At 48.5% G+C, this 20,183-nt stretch overlaps 1 protein-coding gene across 1 annotated transcript in view; it reads right to left on the bottom strand.

Moving 5' to 3' along the window:
• LOC135386026 (atrial natriuretic peptide receptor 1-like) overlaps nucleotides 1-20,183 on the bottom strand; it is a 299,570-nt gene that overhangs the window by 109,466 nt on the left and 169,921 nt on the right. The gene's annotated exons all lie outside the window — the stretch shown is intronic.

Below are 20,183 nucleotides of genomic sequence, written 5' to 3'. Positions count from 1 at the left end.
ACTTTCCAGACGAGTGTCTGAAGTCTGCCCAGGACGCAGACTAACCTCCCCTATCCCGCACTCCTTCCTGCTGTCCTCTCTCCATATTCTTCTTTTTAAGTGTTGAGAGTGGTCAGCCAATATCCACCACACCATCCATCCAGACCACATCCATTCATCCACACGTCCATCTGTCCACATCTGTACGCAGCTTATAGCTACAGTTGCTTCGCCGCGCTAACATGAAAGCAAACAAATCGAGCCCGCAGTTGGTCCCTCAATAAGTTTGAAGATCGCACAGCACGGCAACCGTCCACCTTCCACTGCACGTCCGTTTAGGGGTCCATAACGAGCTTCCGGCGCGTGACCTGTGGACGCCATGCGACTAAAGTTTTTTTTATTTTTTAAATGCGATGCATTTCTTTAAACCACTTTTGGCCTCGGTGATGCATAGAGTCATTGGAGAGGGGTTCTTTGATTCTCGCGATACGCTATGTCCCCCTCGTTCGTTCCTTTATCGCGGCACCGGTTCAGTTCAAAAAATGTTGGCGGTGTTGCGCCAGTACGTCGGTGCGAAACCACAGCCTATCGCAAACGTCACGAATATTTCCAAACTCGTTCTTTAAAAACTTCTCTGCAAAATCCGCGTCGGCCGGTGAAAACTACGACGAACGCGCACTCGTTTCAGGTACACACGTCTGGGACAGTTTACGTATCTTGTCCTCGGCGTCGTGTTCCCTAACTTTCGGGCCTTCTCGCCTTCGTCTCATCGCAGCCGCTTTACGTTCCCTCACAGCTGGGCCATGTTATCGTCGTGTAGCCAATGAGCGTCTGGTTTCTTGTCCCGTCGGTGTGCTATACCGTTTGCGTTCTACAGCGACGTGTCGAGCCCTCCACTACCTATCTGCAGACACATAGGGTGTGATACACTGTGGGCGTGTTGGGTGTGTGTGATGTAGGGAGAAGGGTGCGGTCAGCCTGCTCCGGCGTGGCGACTCGGTGCACCCAGGGGGCGGAGAAGAGGGGAGAGATGATGGTGACAGAGGAGAGGGAGGGGTATGCTACCCCTCTTCCTCTGGGATATGTTTGCTACTGTGTATGCTACCCCTGTGGCAACTGTTTACTTGATATTCCACTTCGTATGTCCAAGAGAGGTGAGAGTCAAAGTACACCCCAAGATACCGCGTTTTATTCACTCTAGGTATGGTAGTACCCTCGACTGTGAGTGTGGGAAAAATGTTGGGAATACGAACGCCTTTGGGGTCACACACAAGGGAGACTGACTTGCCAGTTGAGAGTCGAAGTCCTTTGGAATCTAGGCGTTCAACTAGGTGATTCAGTGTTATCTGTGCAGATGATTGTAGTCTTGGTTTTATTTTTCCTTCGAAGTGGAGACCGATGTCATCGACGTAAATGAGATATTTCGGCAGATACGGCAAAGTTGGACAGTCAAGATGCCGGTCTGAGAGCGCAAGGTCGAAAAGGAAAGTACCCCTCCTTGAGGCACTCCCTTTGTCAGTAATCTTTTTTGACTGGTGCACTCCTCTATGGACACAGCGAAAGTTCGATTTACAAGATAGTTTTCGATGAAAGTTGATATGTGCCAGATATGCCAGAGTTCCTCACAGGAAAAATGGAGAAATGGGTGAGTGATGGCGTTGGAATGATGACGTTGTCAAATGCTTGTTTTATGTCGATGAAGAGTGCTAGAGATATTCTACCTTTTGCTGATGCTTGTTGCAGTCCGGCAGCAATTTGCATTAGAGCATCGGCTGTCCCACGATGTTGCCGATAGGCGCACATATGTTCAGGAATTACCTTCCTCCTCACTTGAGCCCAGGTGAGGCGACGCTTCACCATGCGCTCAAGTACTTTGCGAAAGCAGGATGTAAGCGTTATTGGGCGGTAGTTACAAATGTCAGTGTTGGGTTTGCTCCGCTTGGGGGTTGGCACAACAATGCCATGTTTCCACTCCGATGGGATTATCCCGGAAGCCCAGACTTCATTGTATAAGTCAAGCAGTTTTACCATTGCCAGATCACCCAAATTCTTAAGCGTTTGGTAACTGATTCGATTGTCGCCACAGGGCTTTCCTCGGTGACATTTGTGTATGGCGTCCCGTAGTTCGTGGTCCTGTCGCTGCTGGTGGCGGATGCAAGTATACCGCAGATGAAGCAGCTATTGAGGCTAACATGGTTGACACGGAGTCAGGCGAAGGTTTCTGCTAGACCAGATGGGCTATAACTTGAGGCCATCGCAAGCGCAAATAAAGGTTATCTGGGTGAAGGGGAGCCTTCGAGAGACTTTGTTACTCGCCAGATTGAAGACGAGTGAGGAGTAAGTGATGCCGTAAGGTTTTGCCGCTGTATACGTAGCATACGAGTAGCGTGCCTTCGGAAAGCAGCAGCCACCTTCTTGTATGCGACTCGATCCACCGGAGCGCCTGTGCGCTGGGCTCTGCGTAGTGCCCTTCTTCTTGCTGCCCGCAGAGAGAGAAATCTAAGATCTGGACGAGGCTGGGTGAGAGAAAGTGTAGGAGCCTTGATTGAGGATTCGACGCCTCTGCGGATGACTTGTAAAATTCCAGTAGAGTTGGCAGGAGAGTTGGTGATAGCTCTGAAGATATCCCAGTTAGTGACGAAATGTGTGCGAGGCTGGGGAGCAGATTTATTGGGCGGAGAAATGAAGATTGGGAAATGATCTGAAGCCGAGAGGTCCTGCTCACATTTCCACAGTAGGGGAATGCTAGGAGAGGCAAGGGTTATATCTATGACACTTCGGTAGTTTGGAGGCCTGAAGAAGGTAGGGCGGCCGTCATTGAGAAGGATGAGGTCGGTAGAGGTAGAGGATGAGGTCGGTAAGCCATTGTACAAAGCTATTACCACTGGGAGTGTCGCTATCACTGTCCCAAAGAATGCGCTTGGCATTGAGGTCTCCTCGAATGATCACTGGACCAGGGCAGGATTGCAGTAGAATGCAGCAACGGTAGAATGAAATGATTGTAATTTCCTTTCGGGGGAATTTTAGCTTGCGGGCGGCAAATTCGGCTGACTGGGAACAGAGATGAGATAAATCTATGTGATGATGAACTATGTTCTTGTTGACGAATACAGAAGCACGTGGAAGCCCGTCGGGTTGATGGGTTTTGGAGTGATAGCCAATGTATGGCGATCGACGAAAATTGTCATGTGCAAAGGTTTCACATATGAGGAGTGCATCAAAGTTGGGCTTATTGATCACGGCGCGAATGTCATGAAGCTTGTTTGCAAGACTACGAGCATTCCATTGAAGAAGATGAGGAGCAAAACATCTGCGTGCCGTGATGACGGTTGTTGATTGAAGACTTAGAATGAAAGAGAGGAGGAGCACTGTAGGGGCATGAGAAGTAGGCTTACTGTTTATGTTGAGCTGCTGGTAGTAAACTCAGAATGACTGGCTCAAACGCAAGCACCTTCTGCACTTCAGGGATTTGATCGGCATTCGGCAGAGCCGTGACGACGGCTGGGAGAGCCGCAAACAGAAAGGGGATGGCGTTAATGAGAAACGACGGCTCTGTCGGCTCAACATCTCGCCCGGACAAAGGAGGTTTCTTCGGCGCAGGAGTGGAGTTCCACACGGAGTCTATAGGGACAGTCTTTACAGCTTCGTTCGTCGTTGAGGTGCGACCGGATGAGAACTGTCGGAGCATTGTTCACGTTTCCGTTCGCCCGTGTCTTGGAAGCTCGGGGCGTTGGAGTTGGCAGGAGAAAAGTTGTCTTTTGACCGGGCGTTATTTGAGGGCTTGCTGTGACTAAGTGGCTTTGTGTCCTTTGATGCAGTGTTGGGTTTGCTGTTCACAAGCTTAGGATTCGGCATCGGCGATGATTTCTTTATGTATTTCCCAAAGATTGCAGTGATTTTAACTGCTTCTAGCACAGCCTGCCGCCGTGGACATCCCGAAAAGGCAGCAGAGTGATCACCATCGCAATTAGCACACTTAACTTCTCTTTTGGTGGTGCACACTTTCTGCTCATGGGGTACAGAGCATATTTTGCACTCTTACCGGACCTCGACTGTGCTTTGCCAGATGCCCAGAGCCCTGGCATGTGCAGCACTGGGTGACGTTGAAATGTTCCGTTACTTTGTGTGTGTAAAATCCAATACTGATTCCGGCAGTTCAATGTCACTAAGAAATGTGAGAATGACCCGGTCAGTCGGTAGTTTCTGCGTGGTGCCTGAAGTCATGTGCTTATTTGCTGCTGCGCCAGCCAATGGCACGCAGAGTCGGAGGCCATGCCTCATACAGCTCTCGCTATAAAAATCGCTGGTAGCGGACCACGAGGGCTACAAAGCAATACCACTTTAGTGAATAGGAACAGCTATCCCTGCTGGCACGCGTTTATTTTTCTGCCTGCGATAGTTTCTAGCCCGGCTTAATACATCTGACGATATCAAGTGTTGAGGGAGTGCAACACCCTCCTGGCCCAATGGCTTTCCTCACGCATTTTTCAAACCGCATAACTCCGCAGGGAATCGCTCAATTTGCATAAAATAGATCTTGAATTGAAGATCTCAATGGGTTCTGGTACTTAATGGTGCCAGAAATTGATCTTTTACGTTGGAAATTTTTTCGCAGACGTCAGAAATTGCGTTTCGCGCTTCCTTCAAATTTGTTGGCTGGTCACAAAATAAATAGACCTAAGGTGAGAATTTTAATCCCATTAAGTGCTAGAAAAATATGTGTAAAATCAATATGTCTCGAAAGAATATGTTTATGTCGAAGCAGAGAGTTGCTACACGGATTCTTGTGAGCAGTGGTTAGCGAATGCTGACCCCCTGGGATTTTGGCTGCGCCCGGTGGTGCCACCTATCTGCATGCCACAGAAATCTGCACAAGTGGGAAAAACTGGATGAATTGTCATAATCTGTCTTTTCGCATGTAATAATAAATGGAGTGTGGACGCGCAGCTGCCGCTCGTTATCTCGGAATCCTTCGTTCCGTGGTTGTGCTGTGCCTGCCAGTCACGGTTTTTCGCATAGTAGGAAACCTGTCTGCGGAAAACGGACCCCTTATCATCTCCATCATCATCATCTCTCATCACGTACAGGTGGCACTGGGGCAGCGCCCAGCCTGCTGGCCGGCATCAGCCCCATCTCATCATCGTATCTCAATGTGTGTGTGTGTGTGTGTGTGTGTGTGCGGAAAACGGAAGAGACGCAAAGAACGAGCCCTGAAATTCTACAAGAAAAGGTATCTGGATAATATTTTAGTAGTACCAGACTCTCACGAATCAATCAATCTTTCATCGAGAGCTAACAGCTAAGCGACAATACGCAAGACGTGTCTGCAGGAACGTGCGGAAACGGACCCTGTGTTGTCGAAGGGCGAAGCATTGTGGACAATATGCACTTGTTCAACTAATTTCAAGCTCTGAGAATCCACAGCCCATTCAACTGCACACTTGCTGTCATAAAGATAACGTCAGAGAACAGAAATTGATTGCGGAGCATAATTACGATGCAATGCAAAATGAGTTTGCCGAAGGCCGTTACAGCTACTGGGGGCCAACCAGATAGTATGTCAGATTGTCGTTTGTCAGATTGTCAAGCGGACGTGAACAGAGTAGTTGTATCCAATGTGCTATCCACTGGGGCTGGGTATACTTCGAGGGGTTCTATAATGATTAGCTCCATCCAGAGCTTGTTGACCCACGCATATCGCGCAGTATGCCGATCAGGGACCCTGGCTACAAGAAGGAATACAACACACAGGAGAGGACTTTGTAGTGCAACCATTTCGTCAGACTGTGTATATTCATACTGTTGTGCATGTTATATGCACTACAATTCCCTTTCCGTCACACAGCTCTGCATTCCTGTGCTTGCAGTTGACCCCAATGTGGCCTTCATAATCTAATCCAAGTTATCGGACGCAGTGGCCGAAGCCTCTGCTCCACCTGCGGTGTCATGACGAACATGAGCACATTCCCGTGCAGCGTGGACAGCGTCACACAGAGGGACACTGTACCCTAGCTGACTTATCATTATCACAGGAAGCTTAATTCATGTATGTTTGTGTGTACGTGGTGCTCCCGGTGTCCATTGGGTACTGTTCATTATGGAAGCTTATCTCTTGTATTCATCTCTCGCCCTCATAACCCTTGTGCTAACAAACTCAGTTCAGCCACAGGTGTCTCCGATTCTCATAATCAGCTGTTCGTTTTTTATCTACACATATTTTAGCTCTTCTGAGTCGGTATGCCGCTTAACTGAAATATGCGCATCCTGCACAACGCTGTAGTTGGTCAGGTTATTCCCCAATCCCATTTGTGTGCGGCAGTCTCGTCCACTTATAGACAACACTCAAACGTTACGTTGTCTTGAACTGTTCTTGTGGATTAGGACTTGCTGTATGAGGGATGCGTGAGTTTCAGTGAAACAACACAGTGTTCACATGCCTGCTTAGTTCTCTTTTCATGGGGTAAAATCCTACAGGGAACGGTAACACTAATGTGCCACAGGTGACAGTTCTACAATTTCGATGTTCTGCATTCTGTGTACTAAAACATCTGGCAGCGAACAGTTTGGCTGACAGTTAAAACATTGGTGTAGAACGTGGCCTAGAACTTGGCATAGAACTTCGCGTACGCCAGATCGCCCTTCTTCAGGTGAGGGAACGGAGGGACTTGTTGCAAGCACGATGGCCGATGGTCAGCGTCCGCGTCTGATTGGTTACAATTTGTGCACTGAGGTCGCCTTAGAAATTTCAGTGTACAACTGTTGATGCATGCCACCTCGTTACAAAAGCATCTGGTCATCCGGTTGTTACAGCCTACCCTTGATGCCCACCAATGGTGACCAGCAACCTGCCCGACACCCCCGCACGCTGTACAATCCACCACAAGCACTGTACCGGTGGCACTGTGCTCGTGAAGATAACTGCCGCCGCTGTCATATACAGCTTCATTCCCTTCTTTTCAGACTTTGTGTAGAAATGAGTGTCGAACTTGTGGCGTCGGCGTAAATGAGTCGACAACAGCACTGTCAACTATACTGAGACACCCATCACTGTTCAGGTGATCAGACGCCGTCAAAACTGAAAATGAACGCCATGTAAGACTGCACTGCCGACTACAAAACTTGGCTCGTCTTTACTGATCACACTGAACCGAAAATACAGTATTATATGTGCCAGTGTCAAAGCACCGTGATATCGCAGAACAGTCCACAATAATTTTACAGAACAGTGCACTGATAATCTGGGGCAGACGATGGTGCAGTAATTTTGCTGTTCACGAAATGATCCCGACGATTCCGAATACACAGAAGCACATGTGAGCTTGCCATGAAAATATGAAGTCATTGGAGCACCCGCAAGCCATACCACTTCATTGCTTTCTTAATAGGCCAGCAACTGTTTCAAATTATGTAGAAGGTCTGCGCCAATCAGCTACTGTTCTTTCTTCTTCTTCTCTTTTTCTTGTTTCTCCGCGGTTCCACAACGAGTGTTGGAAACATTTGGTGTGTTCGCGAGGTTCTGTTGAACGAAATGTCGATCCGTCTGGCTATCACACGCACAAATAACAGATAACATGCGGACACTGTTTACAAGGTGATAAAGGCAAGCTAGAGGTCTAAGGTAAAAGAACAAAGCAAGAGGAAAAGAGTGCCTTGTAATCCTTTCCGCTGATATGGTGAAGCAGTCGCGTAATGTAACATGTAACCGTCTGCCGCCGTAGTACCAGGAGCCTCCGCAGTGAACGCTATGTAATCAATTAGATCGTCCTGTGCTCCATCTATTGAGCGGAATTGACGAAACGCGGAGGGTGTTGCACCCCCTTAAGTTAAATTTCAGCGTTTGTTGCCCGTATTACTATTCGCGCGCTGAATTCGCATTCGCTTACGATTCTCTAAAACTCCCTAATGATGCACACTAAACTTCCTCGCTGCGTATTTTGAGTCATTAATTTTAATTATGTGAAGCATTCACGTGAGACTGGATTACTGCAATTAAATGGGTTATTAGCCTACCGGACTTACTGCAACCCGTAGACAACGGTCACCAATCCGTAGGCAGATAGTTTTCAATCTGGCGGAGGAGCCGGGGCACAACCCCCTTTTTCACACACACAGGTCGAGCAGGGTGTCGGCGTGTTGTGACGTTGTGAGACAACTTTTGACGCGATTTTCATGTTCACTCGCATGAAACACGCAATTCTTAGGATGTACTTCAAAATTTTCATCTTAATTGAGTGACTTCTCGGATGTGGGGCCTGGCCTTCTCGGCAAAGTTCCGCGCGATGGACGGGGCTCAAGCCCGCAGGCCCTCACGCAGTCGGCCCCCATGCACCAACATGGGAAGTACGAGAACGACTGTTTGTTCATGTCAGCAAGCCCACGCCAAGACGAAGCAAGACGGAGCTCTTACGCCTTGGCGGTCTGCCATAAACTCTGCTGCGCCCACGGTTCCCTTGGCGCCATCTATCGTCCGAGCTGAGTTTCCGGCGCAGACTACAGGAGTTTGCGAGGAGGTAGCGCAAAGAAGAAAAGTATAAAAAAAAGCCCTGCTCTCTTCTATGAATGTTTTGCAGGAATTGACAGTTGCAGGAGTTGCAGAATGAAGTTTTGCAAACGTCTTCAATGCAGTTATTTCTGTGGTCTTTTCTACAGAGCTTTTCAAGCAGATTAATTTGCAGCACAAATGCACGGGTATCCGTCCGCTACTTGTGCGAAAGCACTCCCAGAGCATCATGAGAAGTCGTCACTCATTATGGCCTTGCAGCTGTATTTGGCCGTTCTGCACGAACGAAAGAGACGTGGAAATGCCATCTTACCTCCCGCTATTGGATGAGACCAACATTACCTTGATAGGATACAATTTCCTCCGGAGGGGTAGTACGTACATACGCGAAACTGCAGTTATCTCTGCATGGAACACGAAACTAGCGGTGCTTGGTCGAGAAGAGAAACCCTTTGTTGTGCCTATGATCAAGTAATTGAAACAACTCCGTTAAACACCGCAGGACCGGAATTCGGATACCAGAGCTCTGCAATATACGGCAGAGCCAGTTTATTGTGCCCCTTTCGAAGCCAGACGTAGGATGTACAAAGATGTTCTGCACGCTCAGCAGCACACCCACTGATCTCTATTGTAAAAGGCTGGATTATAGCTCACCATAGCTGGATCGCGGATAGAGAGCGCGAGAGCACGCGGCCACCGGCCGCCGTTTTGCTGTACCCAAAACAGTCACCGCAGCGATCATGCCAGCTTGTTGCAATTACGGCTGCAGCGACCGTACGGGCAAAAAGGCAGGGCCTAACTTTCTGCAAGTGAGTCATTCGTTATCAAGGAATAAATTAGCCTTCATTCTGTACATTCATTTGACAATTCAGAAGTGTTTTGTTGCACGAAGCCAGCACTTATGCAAGTTGTTAGATGACTCTTCTGAGGCTCAAGAGAGCACACTTGTGTTTTACCCTGCGGGGAAATATAGTTTCAGTGCATAATATGCTACAGAGAACATGTCATGCTACTCCTGTATACGCTTATACATAGAGATCAGTGAGGACACCTCGGTTCGTGCGCGTTCCTCGTCGTCGCTTTCTGTGTGCATTCACTTACTAATCAAACAGATCATGGCACTCCACGCCGAGACTGGGAGGTGACCCGCGTCCCAACCCAGGTGCCAGCTTTCCTGTCTGGGTGTTTTCCCTAGGTTTCCCTCAGATGGCAAATGTCGGTACAGTTTCTCGTGAAGTCGGGGCACGGCGAACGATCCCCCCCCCCCTTGGGCAACATGCCGGCATGCAAAGCGCTCAGAAAAAATAGCACACCTCCAGCACCGCCTCCACCAAACAGCGCTGCAGTGTGTGGCAACTATGGGACTTTGCGGCTTCCTCAGTCCTGTGGTCACTGAAATTCCAGAAGTATACAAAGCAAGCGCACAGGGCTACTCTATCGTCTTCTAGTGGATCCCGGGTCATGTGGGCATCAGCGGAAACGAGGGCGCAGATTGAACAGCCGCAGGCGCGCACCAGTACACCCGGCGTGTCCCCTTGTGTCGGAGGGATCGCCGTTACCTCGTCTCAAGCCTCACTGGCCCCATGATGCAGTCTCAATGGCAACGTGACATCACCACCCACCCTCTGCTTTACTCCGTTGACCCCACATTGTCCCTTACTTTCCCCTGCCGAATGCCGCGTTCCTTTACCACAGTCTTCCACCGCATGAGACTTAATGTGGCTTTTACACCGGCTTTCAAACCTCCTCTGTGTCGGTGGGTCCAGCCTCTGTTCCACGTGTGGTGTGCGCGGTGACCTCCATCACGTCCTCCTGGTCTGCGAACAGTACGATCGCGAGGGCGCCCTCATGGAAACTGCTCTCCAACGCGTCGATCAACGCCAGTTCGACTTAGTCAAAATTCTCGGGCCATGGTCGGACCCCACGCGTCTGATGCAAGGCCTACGAGCTGTTGCTGAGTTCCTCTCCAGCACTGGGTTAATGAACGAACTCTAATAGCACACCTTTCCATCATCATCACTTTCTCATCTTTTCCACGAGCGCAATGGGGCAGTGTACCGCCATAACTGCGGAGAATGACCCACCACAACATCATCCCATTTATGTGTGTGTGTGTCCACCAAAGAGATCATGTGAACACGCAATAAAACGTGTACAGTCGAATTAAGAAATAAAATTTTTCATTTTCTCAAAGCTCGACAAAGTGTAAGAAGTGTGTAAAAAAGTATAAAATTTTTCATTCACATGGTTGTACACAAAAACATCCTGTCTGCCGAGCCTCATCAGGAGGGACGAGGGACGCGACAAAAAAGTACGCGCTAAAATATTCGAAATTCCACGTTTTTCAGCGATAAATATTAAACATAATACGAATGGTCACACGGGAGTATCTCATAACTCTCTGCATGAGCGGTGACATTTGACGTAACCATATACGTTTCTTGCAATAGAATCTGTCACTCATCTGGCCAGATTATGTGTTTTCAGACTCCTTTCTTGCACCCGGAATAGATACACACTCCTACGAAGCAGAACAATGTGTTCTGATACTTTGTATCGAAACGTCACTTCTGCACAGCACACCATTGTTAAAGCAGTGTCAGGCTACATTATTTTGCTGTTTTTCCACTGCAGTTGGGAAGGAGCGGAACAAAATTCCTAATTTCTCTGGTCTATGTCGATCAGCCGGCTCTAAAACTGGTACATAAAGCATGGATATAGCGATATGAGAGAGCACGCGATATGAGAGAGCAGCGATCAAATTCAACGCGAAATTGTTGAACCTCTCAAAAAAGGTACGGGTTGTTTCGCATCCATATAAGGACATATGGAAGACTACGGTTTTGTTCTCTTGCGCGTTTACAATTGGATACCGTCAGAAATGGTAGCGACGAAATGGTCTGTGATTCAACGGCGGAGTGTGTGGCACGATTTTCCTCCGCAAGGGTAAACAAAAATCATGTGTTTCAGCACGCAAAAAGTAAAGTTTATGAATATTTGCTTTGAAATGCCATATCCGCATTCTCGACAAACTGAATTCGAGCATCCGTGCTGATCGGTGTCGGTCCTATTCTTCGGGTATTTTTCGAACTTCCTGACTTCGGCAGTTCGGCCATTATTCAATTATTCCAATTTCTTGCTTGCTTGCTTGGATCCTAAAAGCCCTAAGTATTTCACCACGCCGATACTGGGAGGTAGGTAAGTAGGTAGATAGATAGATATAGAATACGGGGAAAAAAGTAAAGTCCGGAACGTTCAAAAGCCATTAAAGGCGCTAACTGCTCCATTTCCAGGGATACGTAACCGCAGCACATTTTGAGACCAGAACGAAAAAAATTACAGGACGGTTACGGCTCGTGTAAGGCGAAATTCAGCGTCAGCTGTGCGTGTGGCCGGATGAAATGATGATAATGAAATGAGGCCGGATGAAAGCATGAAGACAAATTTATTTAAGCGTGATGAGTATTGATCGGTGGTCGCTGAAATGGTTGGCGAGGTGAGTGGCGACCTGAACGAAGGGGCTGTTCTGGAACATCGTCTATGCATGAGCCATGTCTAGTTGTGGGTTCGCCAATGTGCTTGCACAGTGTACGGTCCAGCGAAACGGCGACGGCGGCGGGATCTGCTGGCGGCGGGGTCGATCGCCATGTCTAGAAAGTACCAGCCTGGTTTGCGTGAACCTCTGACTTCTGCCGTGCAATGCGTTCCCGCTCCCTATCTCTCTCTCGGCGCTTGGCCTGCCCGGCGGCCGCTTGTTCGGATGTTTTCACAGTCTTGGGGCGATCGATCCTAGTGGTGGCGGGAACCCCGCACACAGGGTTTTAAAGAGCGTGAATGGGTTACCACGTTTTCGGGCTCTTATCGAGTGCGCTTTCGGCTATGTACTAAAAATCCGGTGATACCACCGATAGCAGTTGTAAACCGGTGCAGATTTTTTCCTCCGTACCCCCACATGCCGCCGCCGCCGCCGCCGGCGACGGGATCTCGGGAGAGTCTGCTCTATTCGCTGCGAGATCGACCTAGGGGGTGACACTGTCACCTTTGTAGTGTGGATAACACGCGGGCCGACGTTCGGAGTTTATGGTTCTTTTCCGTAATTATTGTGTATATTCACCGGAAGATCACTTGTGCAGCGATGGTACAGCTTGGGACAAAAGTTTACGGAACACGGCACTGGCACATTTCTTCATCGGAGCGGCCCCCTGTAAGATATGAGGAAGAGATCGAACAAGAAACGGGTTACTGGCTATTCTGTTAATCTTTCAGTATGTGTGTCTGCTCCTTTTGGCTGCCAGGGTGTCGTCCCAACAGCGAAATGCGACACCCCGGTGTTCCGTAAACTTTTATCCCAAGGTGTACGATACTGTTCGGTTCCCCAACGCTCCACCTACTGCACTGAATGCGGAATAAACGTGTAAAAGCAGACGACGCGTCCACACTTCGGTAGTTCTCCGTTCTACGCAGCGCGCCGACACCGTTCGATCTCGGAGCGAATACAGCTGACGCTGTAAAACTGACGTGTATACTTTGGTTTTAATCTCACTTTCCATCGATAGCGGTTCTAAACTGGAGGGATTCCTCTCCTTTCTCCCAGCGCTGAGCGCACATGCGATAAGAGTTTCGTGCGGACATGCGAATGCCAATAGTGAGTTTTAGTATACCGTTGATAAGGTTATCGTTCCTATCGGAACCAATCGCAGTTGTGCGTGACTCAGAATCTTATCCACTGATTGGTTCCGGCTGATAGGGTTCGACGCAAGTCACGTTATCAACTGTCTGCTACAACTCTCTAATGACGCCGATGCGATCTCGGGAAAGTCTCCTCTACGGGTGATGCTGTAAAGTAGAAGAACATAGAAGAAAAATAGAAGTAAAATAGTTTTCGATGTCCCACAGTTTGTGTACGGAACCAGCGCAAGGGCAGTTCATTTTCATTGTTCACAATTCACTGCTTAGTCCAGGCTGGATCCTAAGGGATGAGCGAGAGATGCGAGGTGGTCTGCCATGCGCGAAACACCAGCCAGAAGCGATCCTCTTTCCGACGTATACCTTCTACACTCCCGCAGTATGTGATGAATATCGTCGACTATACCACACGCGAGACACGTTGGAAAGTTCACCGGTCCCATTCTGTAAGGCAAACGTCGGCAAAATGGGACACCAGTACGAAGACGATAAATGAGCATCTCGGCCGTACGGGAGATACGGTTGCGGAAGCAGGATCGGAAGTCCGGATCTCGCTGCAGCGAACCGTAGTCGACGGGAAACGTCATGTGGAATGCTGTGCAGTAATCGAAGAGCATCTGATGCTGGAAAAGGATTGGATTGTGATCTTCACATACGATGTGCCTCTGTAGCGAGGGGGTCCGCCTTTTCGTTTCCCGAGGTGTTCCAGTGACCAGGTAACCGCTGGATTAAAGCCTCGTGACAACCCTGGACAACAGTGTCATGGATAAAACGGGCATCATACACCACCGAAGCACACGGTGAGTACGGGTCACGTGCACGAAGCCCAGATAGAGCGACTTTGCTGTCGCAGTAGAGAGCCCAACGATTAGGCTTAGATCTTTGTATCTGCCGAAGAGCCTTTATAATTGCATAGAGTTCTGCTGCAGCGAATGACGACACGTGGGATAACCGGAAACGCTTTTCAATGCTAGTATCGGGAATCGCAAAGACTGAAGGGGAAGTCTCATATATACAGGATCCATTCGTGTAGACATGGACATGACCGCTATGGAACTCTGCCATCATGCTTAAGACGCACTGTTTGATCACAGAAGGATTCGTAGCTCGCTTAACGGTAATACCAGGCACATTAAGGAATACCATATAGAGTGAGCTTGACCATAACTCTAAGCGCGTCATGCGACGTCACGGCTGAACGACCTCCCTAATGTTGTCCAGTCGTCAACCGGTGGCCGACGCCATGTTGATGCCAAGCGTTGTTCACGAGGCAAGGGGGAAGGCACGTGCGTATCGCGTCCTTCGAAAACCCTTCGTCTTTGAATCCTTTCAGTTTGGTACAAACTCCCCCCCCCCCCGCCCTTATCACAGGCGCATGGGGTCATAAGCCGGCGATTCTGGTAGAGTACATTGAGCGCGACATGTCGACCTGCCGGTGAACTGCACCAAAATGGCGCATACCTGCTGGCTTATAAGCGGATTTCGGTTCGATTCAGGCTTTTTTTGCGGTACAACAGCGACTCTGACGTCACAACAGATTCCGTCCGTAATGCGGCAAAAGATCAAAAGATGGCTAAACTCTCTATATATACGGCTCTGATCCTCTGCGACTTTGACTCCATCTGGTCGTGCGCCGCCGCTTGCTTAAAGGACGACGGAAGCGAAAATAGGCTGCAAAGCTATTTGCCTCATATTGCGATGTGTACCAAAACAATCCGGAATTCGACTTAGATTTGCGTATATTAGTTGAAATGCCGCCACAATCGCGATATAACATTCGGCCGTGGAGCACTCTGAGCCCCTGGTGAGCGTCGCCGCGCCGCCGTAGCAGACCACGGAGGTGACGCACGTTGGCTCTCCTGTTGGAGTTCCTGACTTTCATTTGGCGTTTCGGCGTACGTCTAATTCCCGCCGCGGGGAAAGAACGGAGACGAAGAAGCATGTACGAACCCATCTCTCATAGGATATATCGCCTTCAGACTTTCACGAGATCTCCGTATCGAACATCTTCAGGCGTTATTCAGAATTCGCCGTGTTTGTGCCGTTTACCGGGCAGCCGCACATGGAGCGCGAGAGATATTTGACGTCACGCGCTCCTCAGATTTTCCCGCAATGCTTGGCGCGCTCCATGGGCGATCGTGTCGGGTGGGCGGCCCAGCGCGCTCGTAATCGTCAAAAATATGCCCATCCGTACAGCGTACTTACAAAATACTAGTGGCACCATAATTTTACATAATATTTACACCTTGTTCGGTCCCTTTTTTGCAATGGACAAATTTCGTTTCCGTTGTCCTTTAAATGGGGAGCTTCACTTCCCGTTTTTCCATGCTCCGTAGCAGGGTGTGGGAGCGAACCGAAAACCAGAAACGAAAAGAGAAAAAAGAAAAACGCTGTTTTGGTGCGAAACGGAACGGAATGAAAACCGTATACGTATGTTTCACTCAGGAGGGAAACCGAAAAATTTATTTAACGGTTTTCGGTTCAAGAAAAAACTTCGCCGGTTTGGACTACGAAACGGCGAATTAAACTGACGTCGTGTGTTCTGAAGTCATGTCATGGACACTTTACGAGGGTTACGGTTACGGTGGAATGTATATCGGTACACTATGACCCTTAGGCTCCCCTTAACGTTTTATCGGTCGCGCACAGACTTAGAGGTACATGTGACCGGTTGTGACTCTCTCCCAATGTGCCGTAGTGTTCGTTTTAATTTCGTCCGCCCGAACTCTCCTCAACTAAACTGCGACCCAAGGGGGCTGCGTAACGGCTTCTCTGTCGGTAATGTCGCGCAACGCGTCCCTTGTTTGAGAGCAGCGAGGTTGACTACATTTACGTAACCGCGAGGGCAAGCGCGTGCGAAGTGGCGCCCCTTTTGTGGACAGGACACGAAAAAAAGAAAGCGGAGCCGTCGAGCGAATTTGTGAGTGAAGGTGTTCCTCCATTTGCGTCGTACTCGTCCGGTGGTGCTTGCTTCCTAGAAAGCAGCAACAGACATTCGGATGAGACGCGTTCGCACCAATCCAGCAAGAAAGTACTTTACGTATGACATCACGACAAACAAGTCCGTCTGTATCGTGCGCTTCAAGGAAGGAAAAAGCCTGTTTGAACAGACAGTCACCTACAGGAACTAGGACCTACCAATTTCACAGCTGCCTATTAATATAAAATATCATGTATGCGGAATATGGGGGTTTACATTTTGCAACATAGATTTTTTTTTCTCGGAATCAATATGCCCACCAGAAGCGGAACCGGTTAAAACCGGTATGAATCGTTATTTTTTTGCTCTGGAGCAGAACCGTTACCGGACCGTTTATGATAGAACCGGAATGAAAAACGTTTCGGTTCGACACCCTGTTCCGTAGCAAAATGCGCACATTACATCTCGTGGTGTCGCGAACTTTTCGCGAACATTAGGTTCGCAGTCGAACCCCGTTGGTTAGCGAGGTTCGACGAAATTTCGAATTTAAAGCCAGATTCGACGAGTTTCGCACAGATTAGCAGACCTGGCCTTTCTCATGAGAAGTTGAAAATGCTGTGACTGGTAAAGCTCTAATTGAAATGTGTGTTTGTCAAACATGAGAAATATTGGTTTCGATAGCCAGTACAATTTGATGCGAACAAGCCCAGCACGGAGAGGGACCGACAAAAAACGACACCACGCAGGTATTCTTTAGCAACTACGGAAAGTTTATTGAAAACTGCTGTTCTTCTAACCACTACCACAGGAAGTAATACAAATTGTTATAATGTACCCGCATCTATCAAACCTACCCCTTAAGTTGTATGTCTGCGTCTGGTCCGGAATAGTTTGAAATCGCATGTTATCAAAACAAGCGACGCTCAAGAACAAAATGTGAAAACACATTTGCTGTCCGGCGGCGTCTCAGTCGCACCAGCAGGCGGCTCACATTATTTTCAGATTTCCGATCCACTTTGCTAGTGTAATAAATATATAGCACAGAGAAAAATATAGAACGTCATAATCCAAACATAGCACTAGTACTAGGCTGCCTTTCGAGCCGTAAAACATATGCTTCCGGTAAGGAGATCGGCGCGCAAGCGCAGTCGAAGTCAAACTTCATCGAACGTTCGAATTTCGCGAACTTTTGCGAGTTCGAACTTCGAAAGGTTCGCTTCTTCTCAAATTACGCCTACTAATGATCTTGCCTTTCTAAGTCGTCTGAGGGAGGCATCCTCACTATATAGGCCTCGCATTACCATAGTCCTTCTGCAAAACGAGCTCTATGGAGGAACTCCATAATGAGACTCTTAATCTGAATAACCAAATATAGTTCTACTACGGCAGAGCCCAGTGGAGCGATATCCCTTGTGGGCGTACCGCTCGGTAGATTAACTCCCCTGCGTGTCCTCGAAACAGCGACATTTGACGCTTTTGTACAGACAAGACCTTTTCAGTCCGCATTACCTCATCAACTAGCTTATCTCTTGTATATCTTCTTATCGCATGTTGCGTGTGGCGAAGCTTGTGTGGCGCTTTTGTCGTCGTGTGCGCGTCCTTACCCCAACAGCACAGAGTACCCTCTGAATGTACGAATAATGACCGAACGAATTCATACGTCCGACGGATATCCTCAGAATATCCACCGGACGTACAAAATCGTTAGGGAATTATTCGTACATCCAGAGGGATATTCGGTGTTCTTTGGGTATTATGCCGTCCCGTCCTGTGCGCTGCCGCACAACAAATCGTAATATGGCCCTCAATTTTCTCTGGCACGTACATACTGGTATGTAGATGTCATTGCAACAAAAATACTAAAGAAGGAGTACTTCGACTTATCCCCTTATTGCATACAGAGGCTCAATTGTCAGTCCCGAAGGTTGTCTATTGTTGAGCCCTCAAAGGGTCAACGTCTTGACAGGGAAGAAACATGGCAGTCGTACAGTCGACAGTTAGGCTGGTCTCTGTTATTTGGGGTTCTTCTGCCTCCGTGCGAAGCTATCATCACATGGAGGAAGGGACTTGGAGTCGGCAAGTGGACAACGCATGATCAAAAAAGATAGGAACGGGGGACCACTTCAGCTTCACAATGCCTATGGTCGAAGTCCTTGGGATTGAATAGTGTTGTGTCGCGGTACCCTGATGCGGTACGCCTTTCTTGTCCCTGCAACGCTTCCTTGTCAGCTCTCACCAACTATACCCGATCACACGGTGTTTTCAGGTACAACGCACCACTTCGGTGTTCTGTCGCGTGCGCTGCTGTGTGGGAGCAGTTGCATGCACTTCTGGTTGATCTACAATCTACATTGAGTGATTATAATACTATCATGAACGCAAACGCTCACACCGTCTTCAACTGATAGTAGTTAGTTTTCATGAACACAAAAGCTGAATGTCTGTTTGAAAAATTCGATTTTGCCCGACGAGGGAGACGGTGACCCGGCTTGATTGGGCTCCGCGTATAGGGCCGGTAGGAAATTCACAGTGCACCTACCCATCAAGTCCGAATTTAGACTTGTCTTGTGTGTGTAGTCTGAGGGACTATCTACAATACAAATTTTCGATGCACGTTTTTAGTGTTTTTTTTTTTTTTTAGATAAAGGTTTCCGAAATTCGTCATTTTTCGGAGGTAAGGTGCCACTTAAGAAGGTATCGCTTACGTTCCTGATAGAGTAGAGCAACCAATTATATACCATTCGGTAGCAAAATGAATGACAAAGTAAACGGCAAATTAAAAGCTCAATCTGACCCGTTTTGTACATCGTCCAGAAAGTTGCAGTGAATATGGTGCTGTTTGGCGCTTTGAGTCAACTTTGATATTTTTTTTTTCGAGACAAACAAAGACAGGCACAGCAATGTCAATGCAGGAGCTCTTGTGCCATAGGTGGTCTAAATCCAGAGGAAGAAATCACTATTATGCGACAAGAAATTGCCTTGCAGGGGACGCTCAAACCAGTGCGCGACGACATCGTCTTCTGGGGGGCAGTTTTTCCTCCCCCTCCTATTTTTCGAACCGTGCAGCGCAGGGAATTCTGAAAGCGTTTATTTCTCCTAACTCACCAATGGCTTCAACATGTATCTTTTTCCCGTTCATTCGAGACATCAAATGCACCGGCTTGTTCGATTTGAGATGGAACTAGCCAGCTGTGTAATATAGTGTAGGATTCCAATGCTCGCAGCTGCCTCGTGACAGACTAACCTAACAGATACGGCCCGGTGTTATGCTTTACTACGCGCTCCTAGCCGTCAGCGAGCTGTATACGGGGAAAGAGGGAGAGTCATAAACTTGTCCACGCCCACTGTACCCGTGGCGCCATCTATCGTCCGGCTCTGAGTTTTCGGCGCAGAGATCAGGAATTTCTGAGGAGTGAGCCCACTAATGCTATCGTATTAATAATTCATGGCTTTACATCGCAGGAAAACTGTGATCATGAGCGGTGCCACAGTGGTCGTTCTCTGTAGATTACTTTTGCCCACCTCCTCTAACGTGGGCTGAAATATTAACACACCGGGCTCTGTTCACACGGCGTTCTCGGCTGGGTTCGAACCCACAACCTTGAATCAGCACGCCAACTCAGCCACCGAGGCCGGTTCATGTACAACGGAAGCGGGATGCACGGGAAGTGAAGATGTCTCATGAAACCTACGAGGAGCGGCGAATTCGTCTACAACGAAAGCGGGAAACCCAGAAAGTACGACTGGTATCTGTTGCGGAGCGGGGCAGCAGCGAGAGATTGCGGACGTACGTTATCGCTGACAAGTATTTTGAGAAACATTTCCTAAACGATCCGTTCGGCGTGGCGTACAGGGTGCGCGGCCGTTTATGGTTCAGGTCGGACGTGAGCGTTTTGAATGTGCTCTCGGGGGCGGTGTTTCCCGACGAACAGCAGAGCGTCGAACCGAAACGTTTTTCGGTTTGTTTCGTATTCGGGTTCGGCCATAAAGGTTGGGTGCCGGTTCAGCTCCGGAGTTCACATATATCGGTTCGATTACCGGTTCAGAGGCCGTAAACCGATTCGGAGCCGGTTCGAGGTTGTTGTATGCTAAAAAATT

The sequence above is a fragment of the Ornithodoros turicata genome, chromosome 2 (assembly GCF_037126465.1).
Source record: "Ornithodoros turicata isolate Travis chromosome 2, ASM3712646v1, whole genome shotgun sequence".
NCBI lineage: Eukaryota > Metazoa > Arthropoda > Arachnida > Ixodida > Argasidae > Ornithodoros > Ornithodoros turicata.
This window is presented reverse-complemented; position numbering and strand designations above follow the sequence as displayed.